An 11,372-nucleotide genomic window follows, 5' to 3' on the forward strand; every position below is an offset into this window, starting at 1 on the left:
GTTATAGAAAAAAAAAAGAGAGAATGTATAGTCAACTAGTTGAATACTGCCAAGAAAACAGGAAAGGAGCCATTATTACATTTGTTAGCATGGGCCCATTGGTGACACTTGAAAAGAACAACTTCATTCCACTAATAGGAATTAAAACAGATAGAGATAAACATTAACCACACTTAACTTTTTCCCCAAGTATTGCAGATATGTTATAACATACTTAATTATAAATGTGTTACTTTCATTTTTATGGGTATTCCTTCATCGTACTGAAGTATAGAACCTAAAGGAACTACCCTTATAAATAATTTTAGTTTTTCGTTTTGGTTTTGGTTTGGTTTTTATCTCCCTTTCTTTTTTCTTTTTTTCGAGACGGAGTCTCACTCTGTCGGCAGGCTGGAATGCAATGGTACGATCTCTGCTCACTGCAACCTCTGCCTTCTGGGTTCAAGCGATTCTCCTGCCTCAGCCTGTCGAGTAGCTGGGACTACAGGCATGCGCCACCATGCCCAGCTAATTTTTGTATTTGTATTTGTATTTTTATGTATGTATGTATGTATGTATGTATTTACTTATTTATTTATTTATTTTTGAGACAGAGTTTCGCTCTTGTTGCCCAGACTGGAGTGCAATGGCACGATCTCGGCTCACCACAACCTCCGCTTCCCGGGTTCAAGCGATTCTCCTGCCTCAGCTTCCCAAGTAGCTGGGATTACAGGCATGTGCCAACACGCCCGGCTAATTTTGTATTTTTAGCAGAGAAGGGGTTTCTCCATGTTGGTCAGACTGGTCTTGAACTCCTCACCTCAGGTGATCCGCCCACCTCGTCCTCCCAAAGTGCTGGGATTACAGGCATGAGCCACTGCACCTGGCCAATTTTTGTATTTTTAGTAGAGATGGGGTTTCACCATATTGGCCAGGATGGTCTTGATCTCCTGACCTCGTGATCTGCCTGCGTCAGCCTCCCAAAGTTCTGGGATTACAGGCGTGGGCCACTGTGCCCAGCTTATTTCCTTTTCATGGTAAATAATTTTAGTTTGTTGGGTTTTGTTTGTTTTGTTTTGTTTTTGAGACAGCTCTGTTGCCCAGGCTGGATTGCAGTGGCGTGATCTTGGCTCACTGCAACCTTGGCTTCTTTGGGTTCAAGCGATTCTCCTGCCTCAGCCTCCCAAGTCGCTGGGATTACAGGTGCCCACCACCATGCCTGGCTAATTTTGTATTTTTAGTAGAGACAGGTTTTCACTATGATGGGCAGGCTGGTCTCGAACTCCCAACCTCAGGTGATGCGCCTGCCTCAGCCTCCCAATGTGTTGGGATTACAGGCGTGAGCCACCGGGCCCAGCCTGGTTTGTTATTAATTACAGGTTATTCACGGCCATTCTCTCTAAAGTCAATTAATTGGTTGTGGAAAGCTTCAAAGTAAGCTAGAGATGAGTTATCCTTTGCTTAGGGGAAGGATTCCATTACTGGTATGTTGGAGTTAGAAAGGCACTGGTCTAGATGAAGACAGGGATATTCAGATACACATTTACAGTATTTCCTGCTCTCCCAGACCAAATTAACATTCCACTGGCGCTAAGAAGAAAAAGAGAGGAGAGACCACACAGGAAGACATGAGCAGAGAAAGAGCATCGGTGTTGGTCAGGAACAAGGAAGCCTCCTGTCAGTGGAGGTCAGCTCCCAGAGGCTGTTCAGTCTCCATATATGAGAGGGCGGTTCACTGCTCCGCTGAGGTGCCTTGCTAATTGTCCTTGTCTGGCGACTCTCCCCTATCCCACTCACAGAGCAGTTAGCATACCACACATTGCTTGTCTATCAGAAACGGCAACCCCCTTTCCCAGCAAAGCTTTTTCGACCTCCCTACCCGGCAGCTCTTCGTACTCACCTGGCCCTCCCTAGCCTGATAGCTCTCACCAGAACAAGACTGGGCCAGACAGAAGCTGGGTGCCGTCTCCCACTGAGCAGGGCTATGGGGGAAGACAGCTTCCATTGCAATCACAACTGGGTTGGGCTATCAGTAGAAAGCAGAACATAAGGGCAGGAAAGGATGGAGGAGGGCCACATTTACTTCTCAGCTCACATTTCACAAAACACTGCCAAGCTCTGCAAATTCTACGTTCAGAAATTCCACCCAGGACCCTGGCCTCCAGGTAAGGAGGATAGGAAGGACCAGTCCTAGATACCGCCTTGTCCATCTGCATGCTGGTGAGTGAAACAGTGTCTTTACAAGGTGACTACTTTATACCATTAGTTTTATTCTTATTATTCAGTTTTTTTAAAAACTCATTTCATTACCTAAAAAAAAACAAAGAAATATTTCAGGTATATAACCACCAAAGTTGGCTGAAAATATTTCTTATTCTTCCCTTTTTAGCATTACATGTTGGATAAGATTACAACCAGCTCGAGTCCAAATGTGATTTAGAACATTTTCAGTTCCAAAGAATGATGAAGTATGAAGTAATTTGTTTTGGGCTAACAAACTAATTTCAGCTGAATTAATGGTAAAATTTTTTTAATTACCCAAATATGTTTTTAAAAAAAAACCAAACTGCAGAAACTCTCTTATTTGTAAGAACATCCAAGCACTGTTAATTCCAAGCACTGTCATCTTAGATCTAATGCTTTTCGTACATAGCATTGATTTCTGAGGTTGCAAGTGCTTACCTAAGCCAAACTTAGACAACAGGGCAACAACTTAGTGCTTTGAAACATTCTATAAATTTTTCTAAACATCACTAACACTTGCTTTAATGTTAATCTTTTTTCGAACTCTTAAAGACTAAAAAGTGAATTGTAATTTTATATTTTAAGGCTTAGTCTTTGTGATGATAAAAGTAATTTCCTGGCCAGGCATGGTGGCTCAGGCCTGTAATCCCAGCACTTTGGGAGGCTGAGGCAGGTAGATCACCTGAGGTCAGGAGTTTGAGACCAACCTGGTCAACATGGCGAAACCCCATCTCTACTAAAACTACAAAAATTAGCTGGGTGTGGTGGCGCATGCCTGTGATCCCAGCTACTTGGGAGGCTGAGGCAGGAGAATAGCTCAAACCCAGGAGACGGAGGTTGGCGTGAGCTGAGATCGTGCCATTGCACTCCAGCCTGGGCAACAAGAGTGAAACTTCGTCTCAAAAAAAAAAAAAGACAGTAATTTTCCTGACAGTCTTCAAAAATTAGTCTTTAAACTCAATACTATATTTTCTTAAGAATCCATTAAGTCTTCAGAATTCAAAGATTAAAGACACTTGGAAATTGAATCTAAGTTTTAAGTGAAAATAAAAAATGCCTATAATCTTTATGCTTCTTCCACATTTGCAGAACAAAGCATATTTATTAAAACTTTAAGCCGGGCATGGTGGCTCACGTCTGTAATCCCAGAACTTTGGGAGGCCGGGGTGGGTGAATCACCTGAAGTCAGCAGTTCAAGACCAGCCTGGTCAACACGGTGAAATCCCATCTCTACTAAAAATACAAAAAATTAGCCGGGCATGGTGGCACATGCCTAAAATCCTAGCTACTCAAGAGGCTGAGTCAGGAGAATCACTGGAACCCAGGAGGCAGAGGTTGCAGTGAGCTGAGATTGCGCCATTACACTCCAGCCTGGGTGACAAGAGCAAGACTCCATCTCAAAAAAAAATAAAGAAAAAAGAAAATCTTTAGAGAATCAGGCACACCCTCTGACATTTTAAGATACTTAATCATTGCTTTATGAAAAGATACAACGTGTGACTGAAAACATTAGATTGTCTTGAATCGAAACATGGATTTAATGATATTGAATGGACAAATGCCCCTTAAGGGCATTTGAGTCTCACTACAGCATAGCAGCTGCCCTGAGCAAAGCAAAAGCCAGGTTTAGCAATACCTCATGCAAAAATAATTTAGGGAATGTAGCCAGCAGTTCTATCAGTCTACGCCAATTTTGAGGTCTCCACCAAAAAAGAAAGAAAAAAAAAGGCCAATATGATATTGGTCAGTATTAACAGAAAAATATATGATAGTCACTCTCTGCCTACTGAGAAGCATGATATTCAATTCTGGATGTAGATAACTATTTTTATTTTATTTATTTTTTTATTTTTTGGAGACAGATTTCACTCTTGTTGCCCAGGCTGGAGTGCAATGGGCATGATCTTAGATCACCGCAACCTCCACCTCCCGGGTTCAAGCGATTCTCCTGCCTCAGCCTCCCAAGTAGCTGGGATTACAGGCATGCACCACCACGCGTGGCTAATTTTTGTATTTTCAGTAGAGACAGGTTTTCTCCATGTTGGTCAGGCTGGTCTCCAACTCCCAGCCTCGGGTGATCCGCCCATCTTGGCCTCCCAAAGTGCTGGGATTACAGGTGTGAGCCATCGTGTCTGGCCCAGATAACTATTTCTAAAAAGATATAACTTCAGGCCAGACACAGTGGCTCATATCTGTAACCCCAGCACTTTGGGAGGCTGAGATGGGTAGATTGCTTTGAGCCCAAGAGTTTGAGACCAGCCTGGGCAACAATGGCGAAACCCTGTCTACAAAAATACAAAAAATTAGCTGGCATTGGTGGCTTACACTTCTAGTCCCAGCTACTCAGGAGGCTGAGGCCAGAGAAACGCTTGAGCCCAGGAAGCGGAGGTTGCAGTGAGCTGAGATTGTGCCACTGCACTCTAGCCTGGGTGACACAGTGAGACCCTGACTCAAAAAAAAAAAAAAAAGAAAAAAGGAAAAAAAAAACACCTCCCAGGCCTGGCGCGGTGGCTCACTCCTGTAATCCCAGCACTTTGGGAGGCCGAGGCGAGCGGATCACGAAGTCAGGATTTCGAGACCATCCTGGCTAACATGGTGAAATCCCGTGTCTACTAAAAATACAAAAAATTAGCCAGGCATGGTGGCACATGCCTGTAGTCCCAGCTACTCAGGAGGCTGAGGCTGGAGAATCACTTGAACCCAGGAGGCGGAGGTTGCAGTGAGCCGAGATCATGCCACTGCACTCCAGCCTGGGCAACAGAGTGAGACTCCATCTCAAAAAAAAAAAAAAACACCAAAAAAACAAAAAAACAAAAAAAGAACAAGAACAACAACAACAAAAAACCTCCCAAAAAACACAACTTCAAAATGCATCAGGAGACTGAAGGGCCTTGACACATGTCAAGCAAGGAACAGTTGAAAAAACTAACCTGAAGAGCTTTGAAAAGAGTCATCTCAGTTATGCTGGCTGCCTTTCCATTTGTGAAGGGTATTTTGTGGGAAATAGACTAGACTTAGCCTGCATTGCCTCAGGATGTAGAACCTAGACCAAAGGGGGCACATTACAGGGACAAATTTAGGTTTAATTTTCTTTTTCTTTTTTTTTCTTGGAGACGGAGTCTGCTCTGTTGCTCAGGCTGGAGGGCAGTGGTGGGATCTCAACTCACTGCAACTTCTGCCTCCTGGGTTCAAGCAGTTCTCATGCCTCAGCTTCCCAAGTAGCTGGGACTACAGGCACGTGCCACCACCCCTAGCTAATTTTTGTATTTTTTAGTAGAGACAAGGTTTGGCCACATTGGCCGGGCTGGTCTCAAACTCCTGATCTCAGGTGATCCACCCTCTTCGGCCTCCGAAAGTGCTGGGATTAAGGCATGAGCCACCGTGCCCAGCCAGGTTTAATTTTCAAAATATCATTTTATTAATGTTTTCCAAACATAAAATGAGTTGCTACAGAAAATAGTGAGTCCCAGTCTCCAAGTCTGTTGAAACAGGCTGGAAGACTCTAGGCAAGGAAATTTAAACATAAGGTATGACTTTAATGAGATGATTTTTAAAGTCATCCCTAATGTCCAATGTGAAGATTTTAGGATTTCAGAGCAATAATGTAAATGTTCTAGTCTCCTCAAAATGTAATGGAGGTGGCTGGGCGTGGTGGTTTACACCTGTAATCCCAGCACTTTGGAAGGCTGAGGAGGGCAGATCACCCAAAAACGGGAGTTTGAGACCAGCCTGGCCAACATGGTGAAACCCCATCTCTACTAAAAATACAAAAATTAACTGGGTGTGGTGGCACACATCTGTAATCCCAGCTACTCAGGAGGCTGAGACACAAGAATCACTTGAACCTTGGAGATGGGAGGTTGTAGTGAGCTGAGATCACGCCACTGCACTCTAGCCTGGGCAACAGAGTGAGACTCCATCTAAAAAATATATAATAATAATAAAATAAAATAATAATAATAATAATAATAATAATGGAGGTGTCTCATATGATACTTGGAGGTGCAAGCAATGCCTTCCACTTGAATATCCTGAGATTATCAGCAAGTTCAGTGTATATCCCTTGGACCATCTCCCCTAATATGTTAGGAATCACCCAAAACACTTCTTCATTTCAAGGGGAGTCCTGCTTGCTTATGTCTCACTGCCAGAGCCCAAACTCAGATGCTCAGCCTCTGTGTACCTCATTCCCATCATGCCCCTTGCTCTTGCCCTGGGGACATCCATAACCAGAGACGGTTGCTCTAAAGTAGAAGGAACCCCCATGCTGCTGTCACTGCAGCCAGAGGGAGGAGCAATGCCCACTATGGTCTGGTCAGTCACAGGGCTTGAACCTCTAATTGGAGAGTCTTTTAGATTTGTCAAAAGAAAACCAGCCTGGCGCGGTGGCTCACACCTGTAATCCCAGCACTTTGGGAGGCCAAGGCGGGCGCATCACAAGGTGAGGAGTTGAAGACCAGCCTGACCAACATGGTGAAACCTCGTCTCTACTAAAAGTACAAAAAATTAGCCAAGTGTGGTGGAACATGCCTATAGTCCCAGCTACTCAGGAGGCTGAGGCAGGAGAATGGCTTGAACCCAGGAGGCAGAGGAGTTGCAGTGAGTCCAAGATTGTGCCACTACACTCCAGCCTGGGCAACAGAGCAAGACTCTGTCTCCAAAAAAAAAAAAAGAAAGAAAGAAAAAAGAAAACCTTTAGACAAATTAAATTTAATAGAGTTTACTTGATCAAAGAAAGATTTATGAATTGGGCATCACTCAAAACCAGAAGAGGTCTGTTCCAGCAGTATGAGCAGCTAACACTGAAACAAAGTGAAGAAATTGCCTGATTGATTTCAGCTAGATGTTTGCCATATTTGGGCATAGTGTGATGGAGCATTTGCCTTATTTGGTTATGCTCCCATGGGAGGTCCCAAGTTGTATGACCAATCAGCTGGTTAACTGTTTGTGACTGGCTAAGTCTCACTTTTGTTTTTATTTTGTTTTGTTAGCTACAAGAAACGTTTCCAAGTTAAGTTCATTTGCAGAGCTCCAGTTCCAGATACGCTTAGGTTAATGCCCTCCTTATTTGCTTTCACAGACCCAATCACACAGCCAGTCCCCCACACAGCGAGCTAAATTCTAGTATATACGTCCCTAAGGTATATGGGGAGGACATGTATATTTGAGTATATGTGTCCTCAAATATCCTTGTACCTTAACAAGACTTCTGAAATCACAGAGAAAACAAGGCTAAGGTTATCTTTATAAAGCTCTTTTGGATTTGATCCATTTCTTGAATGAGACTTCCTCCCAAAGTCCGTGCCCCGTCCCAAAGGGGAAAGCATTTTCTTTCTGTGTGCGTGTGTGTGTGTGTGTGTGTGTGTGTGTGTGTGTCAGTCTCGTTCTGTCACCGAGGCTGGAGTGCAGTGGTGCAATCTCAGCTCAATCAATGCAACCTCTGCCGCCCGGGTTCAAGCAATTCTCGTGCCTCAGCCTGCTGAGTAGCTGGGATTACAGGCATGCACCACCACACCTGGCTAATATTTTGTATATTTTTAGTAAAGATGGGGTTTCGCTGTGTTGCCCAGGCTGGTTTTGAACTCCTGAGCTCAGGCAATCCGCCCACCTCAACCTTCCAAAGTGCTGGGATTACAGGCATGAGACACCACGCCCAGCCGAGCAAAGCATTTTCAAGGCCCTGGAGTCCAGTTTCCCCTTCAAGGGTGTTGTGTGTTCTCCTGAGAATGGGCCACACCACTGGTGTGCTTGCTTCTGGGTCCAAGGGGTGGGCAAGAATTTAGGTGGAGTTTGGACACACGGATGAGAAGTTCCCACAGATGCACACTTGTCTGTCCCATGGTCAGGAAAGAGCTGAGAGTTGGAGAGGAAAGTGGCTAGGCCAGAAGGGGCCTGGAGCTGGGAATGGACCAGCTCTGTCTGCCTCCCCCAGCTGGGGCAGACAGTGAGTTTGAGAATTCTGAATTGGTAATAGAGTTTCAGGTCCCTCTGAGGGTAGATATTCTGGATATAAATAATGCAGCCCTAAGCACCCTCGCACAAATGTAATTGGAATGTTCCTAAATTCCCTTGCCTTCTGGATTACCTTTTTCTTCACCATCCTAAGAAAACACATATGTTGTGACCCCACATAAGTGCAGAAAGCCCAGCACTCATCCAGAAGTTCTCCAGGAGGGTCTCTGTCACCTAGCACCAATTCCTTCTGCTCATGTTTTCAGGTCTTCTCCAGATGGTCTTTATGTGTGCCTATTTCCCCCACCTTTCACTTCCAACATAAGCATGAGCTCCAGACATCACCATCTTTAGGCTTTTATGTGCTATAGATTTTCATGGAAATTCTGGGGAAAATAAAATTTAATTGCTTGCAAAAAAAAAAAAAAAATAGGGCTGATCAATCATTGCTGGCCCTCCAGTTCATGAATCTTTCTCAGCCACAGGGAACTTGCTATTTTTTATCCCTTGCCAAAGCTCCCAGTTGCTTCCATGATACTGGGGTCCACCTTCTCATCCTGAGAGGTTTTCTCCAATCTTCTCTTGATTCGTAGTTCAAGGGCCTCTACCACTTGATATGTCAAAGCCCAATCTGAAAATTCCCATTTGTTATTCAGAGGCACTTACCTAACTTTTTTCCAACCTATCCCAGGACTGGCCCAGGACCTTGTTTCTTACAACCAAAGGGTATATTAAGGTATGACAAAATTAAAAGCAGGGGGCCAGGTGCAATGGTTCATGCCTGTAATCCCAGCACTTTGGGAGGTCGAGGCAGGTGGATCACCTGAGGTCTGTAGTTCGAGAGCAGCCTGGCTAACATGGAGAAACCTGTCTCCACTAAAAATACAAAAATTAGCCGGGCATGGTGGTGCACACCTGTAATCCCAGCTACTTGGGAGGCTGAGGCAGGAGAATTGTTTGAACCTGGAAGGCAGAGGTTGCAGTAAGCCAAGATTGTGCCCTGTACACCAGCCTGGGTGACAGAGTGAGACTCTGTCTTAAAAAAAAAAAAAAATTAAAAGCAGGTATTGGGGGGTGGGAGAGAAAGGAGGAGGAGAAAGAAAAGAAGGAAGAGGAGGAAGAAGAAAGAAGGGAATAGGAGAGAATGAGGAGGGAAGTAGGAGAAGAAGAAAAATAAAACAGCTTCCTACTTAAGAGACTGCTTGTCCTCTATTGAGGCCAGGTGCAAATTTTCTTCCCGTTACACACAAGTCTTTTTTCTTAGCCTGATTATTTTCTTAGACTGGATCCCCAGAAATAAACCACTGAGACAAGGGTACGAACATTTGTTCAACTCTTTCAGACATATTATCAAGTTCTGCTGCAGCTCCTTTGACTCAGTTTATGGTAAATTCTCCTTGATTTGATTCCGGCATTTTACTGGCCACTCAACTTACTTTGCTCATGTTTGTATTCACGAGGTTTTAGTGAGATAAAAATTGTTCCCTGCCACATTCTACCCCAACAAAAAAGAAAAAAAAATCTATAGACTCCTGTGGGAGATGATCATGGAGCTCACCCTTGTCTTGTTTGCTGGCAATAATGGGAATGTTTCTGGCATTTCCCCATTAAATATAATGTTGCCCCTTGGTTGGTTTGAGATACACACTTTTTTTTTTCCCCAGACAGTGTCTTGTTCTATTACCCCAGCTGGAGTGCAGTGGCATGATCACAGCTCACTGCAGCCTTGATCTCCTGGGCTCAATCGATCCTCCTGCCTCAGCCTCCCAAACAGGTAGGATTATGGGCATGTGCCACCATGCCTGGCTAATTTTTTTTTTTTTTTCTGGTGGAGATGGGGCTTCGCCATGTTGCCCAGGCCGCTCTCAAACTCCTCAGCTCAAGCACTCTGCCTGCCTCAACCTCCCAAAGTGCTAGGATTATAGGTGTGAGCCACCACACCTGGCTGAGACACACCTTTTGTTTTGTTTTGTTTTTTTGTTTTGTTTTGTTTTTGACATAGAGTTTTACTCCTGTTGCCCAGGCTGGAGTGCAATGGTGCCATCTCAGCTCACTGCAACCTCCACCTCCCAGGTTCAAGTGATTCTCCTGCGTCAGCCTCTCAAGTGGCTGGGATTACAGGTATGCACCACCACACCCTGCTAATTTTAAATTTTTAGTAGAGACCAGGTTTTGCATGTTGGTCAGGCTGGTCTCAAACTCCTGACCTCAGGTGATCCACCCACCTTGGCCTCCCAAAGTGCTGGGATTACAGGTGTGAGCCACCATGCCTGGCTGAGACACACACTTTTAAAATCAGGTCAGAGTCGGGTGTGGTGGCTCATGCCTGTAATCCCAGCACTTTGGGAGGCCAAGGCAGGTAGATCACCTGAGGCCAGGAGTTCTAGACCAGCTTAGCCAACATGGTAAAGCCTCATCTCTTAAAAAATAATAATAATAAAATAAAATCAGGTCAAGAAGAGATTCATCTTGTTCTAATCAAAATTATTGATTTCAAGCTGGGCACAGTGGTTGACACCTGTAATCTCAGCACTTTGGGAGGCCAAGGTGGGTGGATCACCTGAGGCCAGGAGTTTGAGACTATCCAAGCCAACATGGAGAAACCCCAACCTTACTAAAAATACAAAAATTAGCCGGGCGTGGTGGTACGCACCTGTAATCCCAGCTACTCGGGAGGCTGAGGTGGGAGAATGGCTTGAACCCGGGAGGCAGAGGTTGCAGTGAGCTGAGTTCACACCATTGCACTCCAGCCTGGGCAACGGATCAAGACTATGTTGGCATTTGGGAGTTTTGTGTGTTCCCTGAACCAGGAAGCATCCAGTAAGACATCTCAGATATTTGCAAATATCATGAATTCATCCTGTCCAAGTACCCATCTGATATGCAAGTCTGCGTTTTAACATTTCTACCAAGTGGCCACCCATCCAACCTCTGTCTGTCTAAATGCTAGTAATGGTGTTTCCAATTTTCTTTGACCTCCTATAGCATCTACACACTGTTTCTAGTTTTATCCCTCGGGTGATCACAATAAACCTAATTCTATTCCTCTAAAATAAAATTGCATTCTATTTCCTCTGCCTAGAATGCTTTTTTCACCTTTACAAGATACATTCATGCTAATTTATTTCTTTTTATTATTATTTTTGAGACAGAGTCTCACTCTATAGCCCAGTCTGGGGTGCAGTGGTGCTATCTCA

This window comes from Pan paniscus, chromosome 4 (genome assembly GCF_029289425.2).
Source record: "Pan paniscus chromosome 4, NHGRI_mPanPan1-v2.0_pri, whole genome shotgun sequence".
Taxonomy (NCBI): domain Eukaryota; kingdom Metazoa; phylum Chordata; class Mammalia; order Primates; family Hominidae; genus Pan; species Pan paniscus.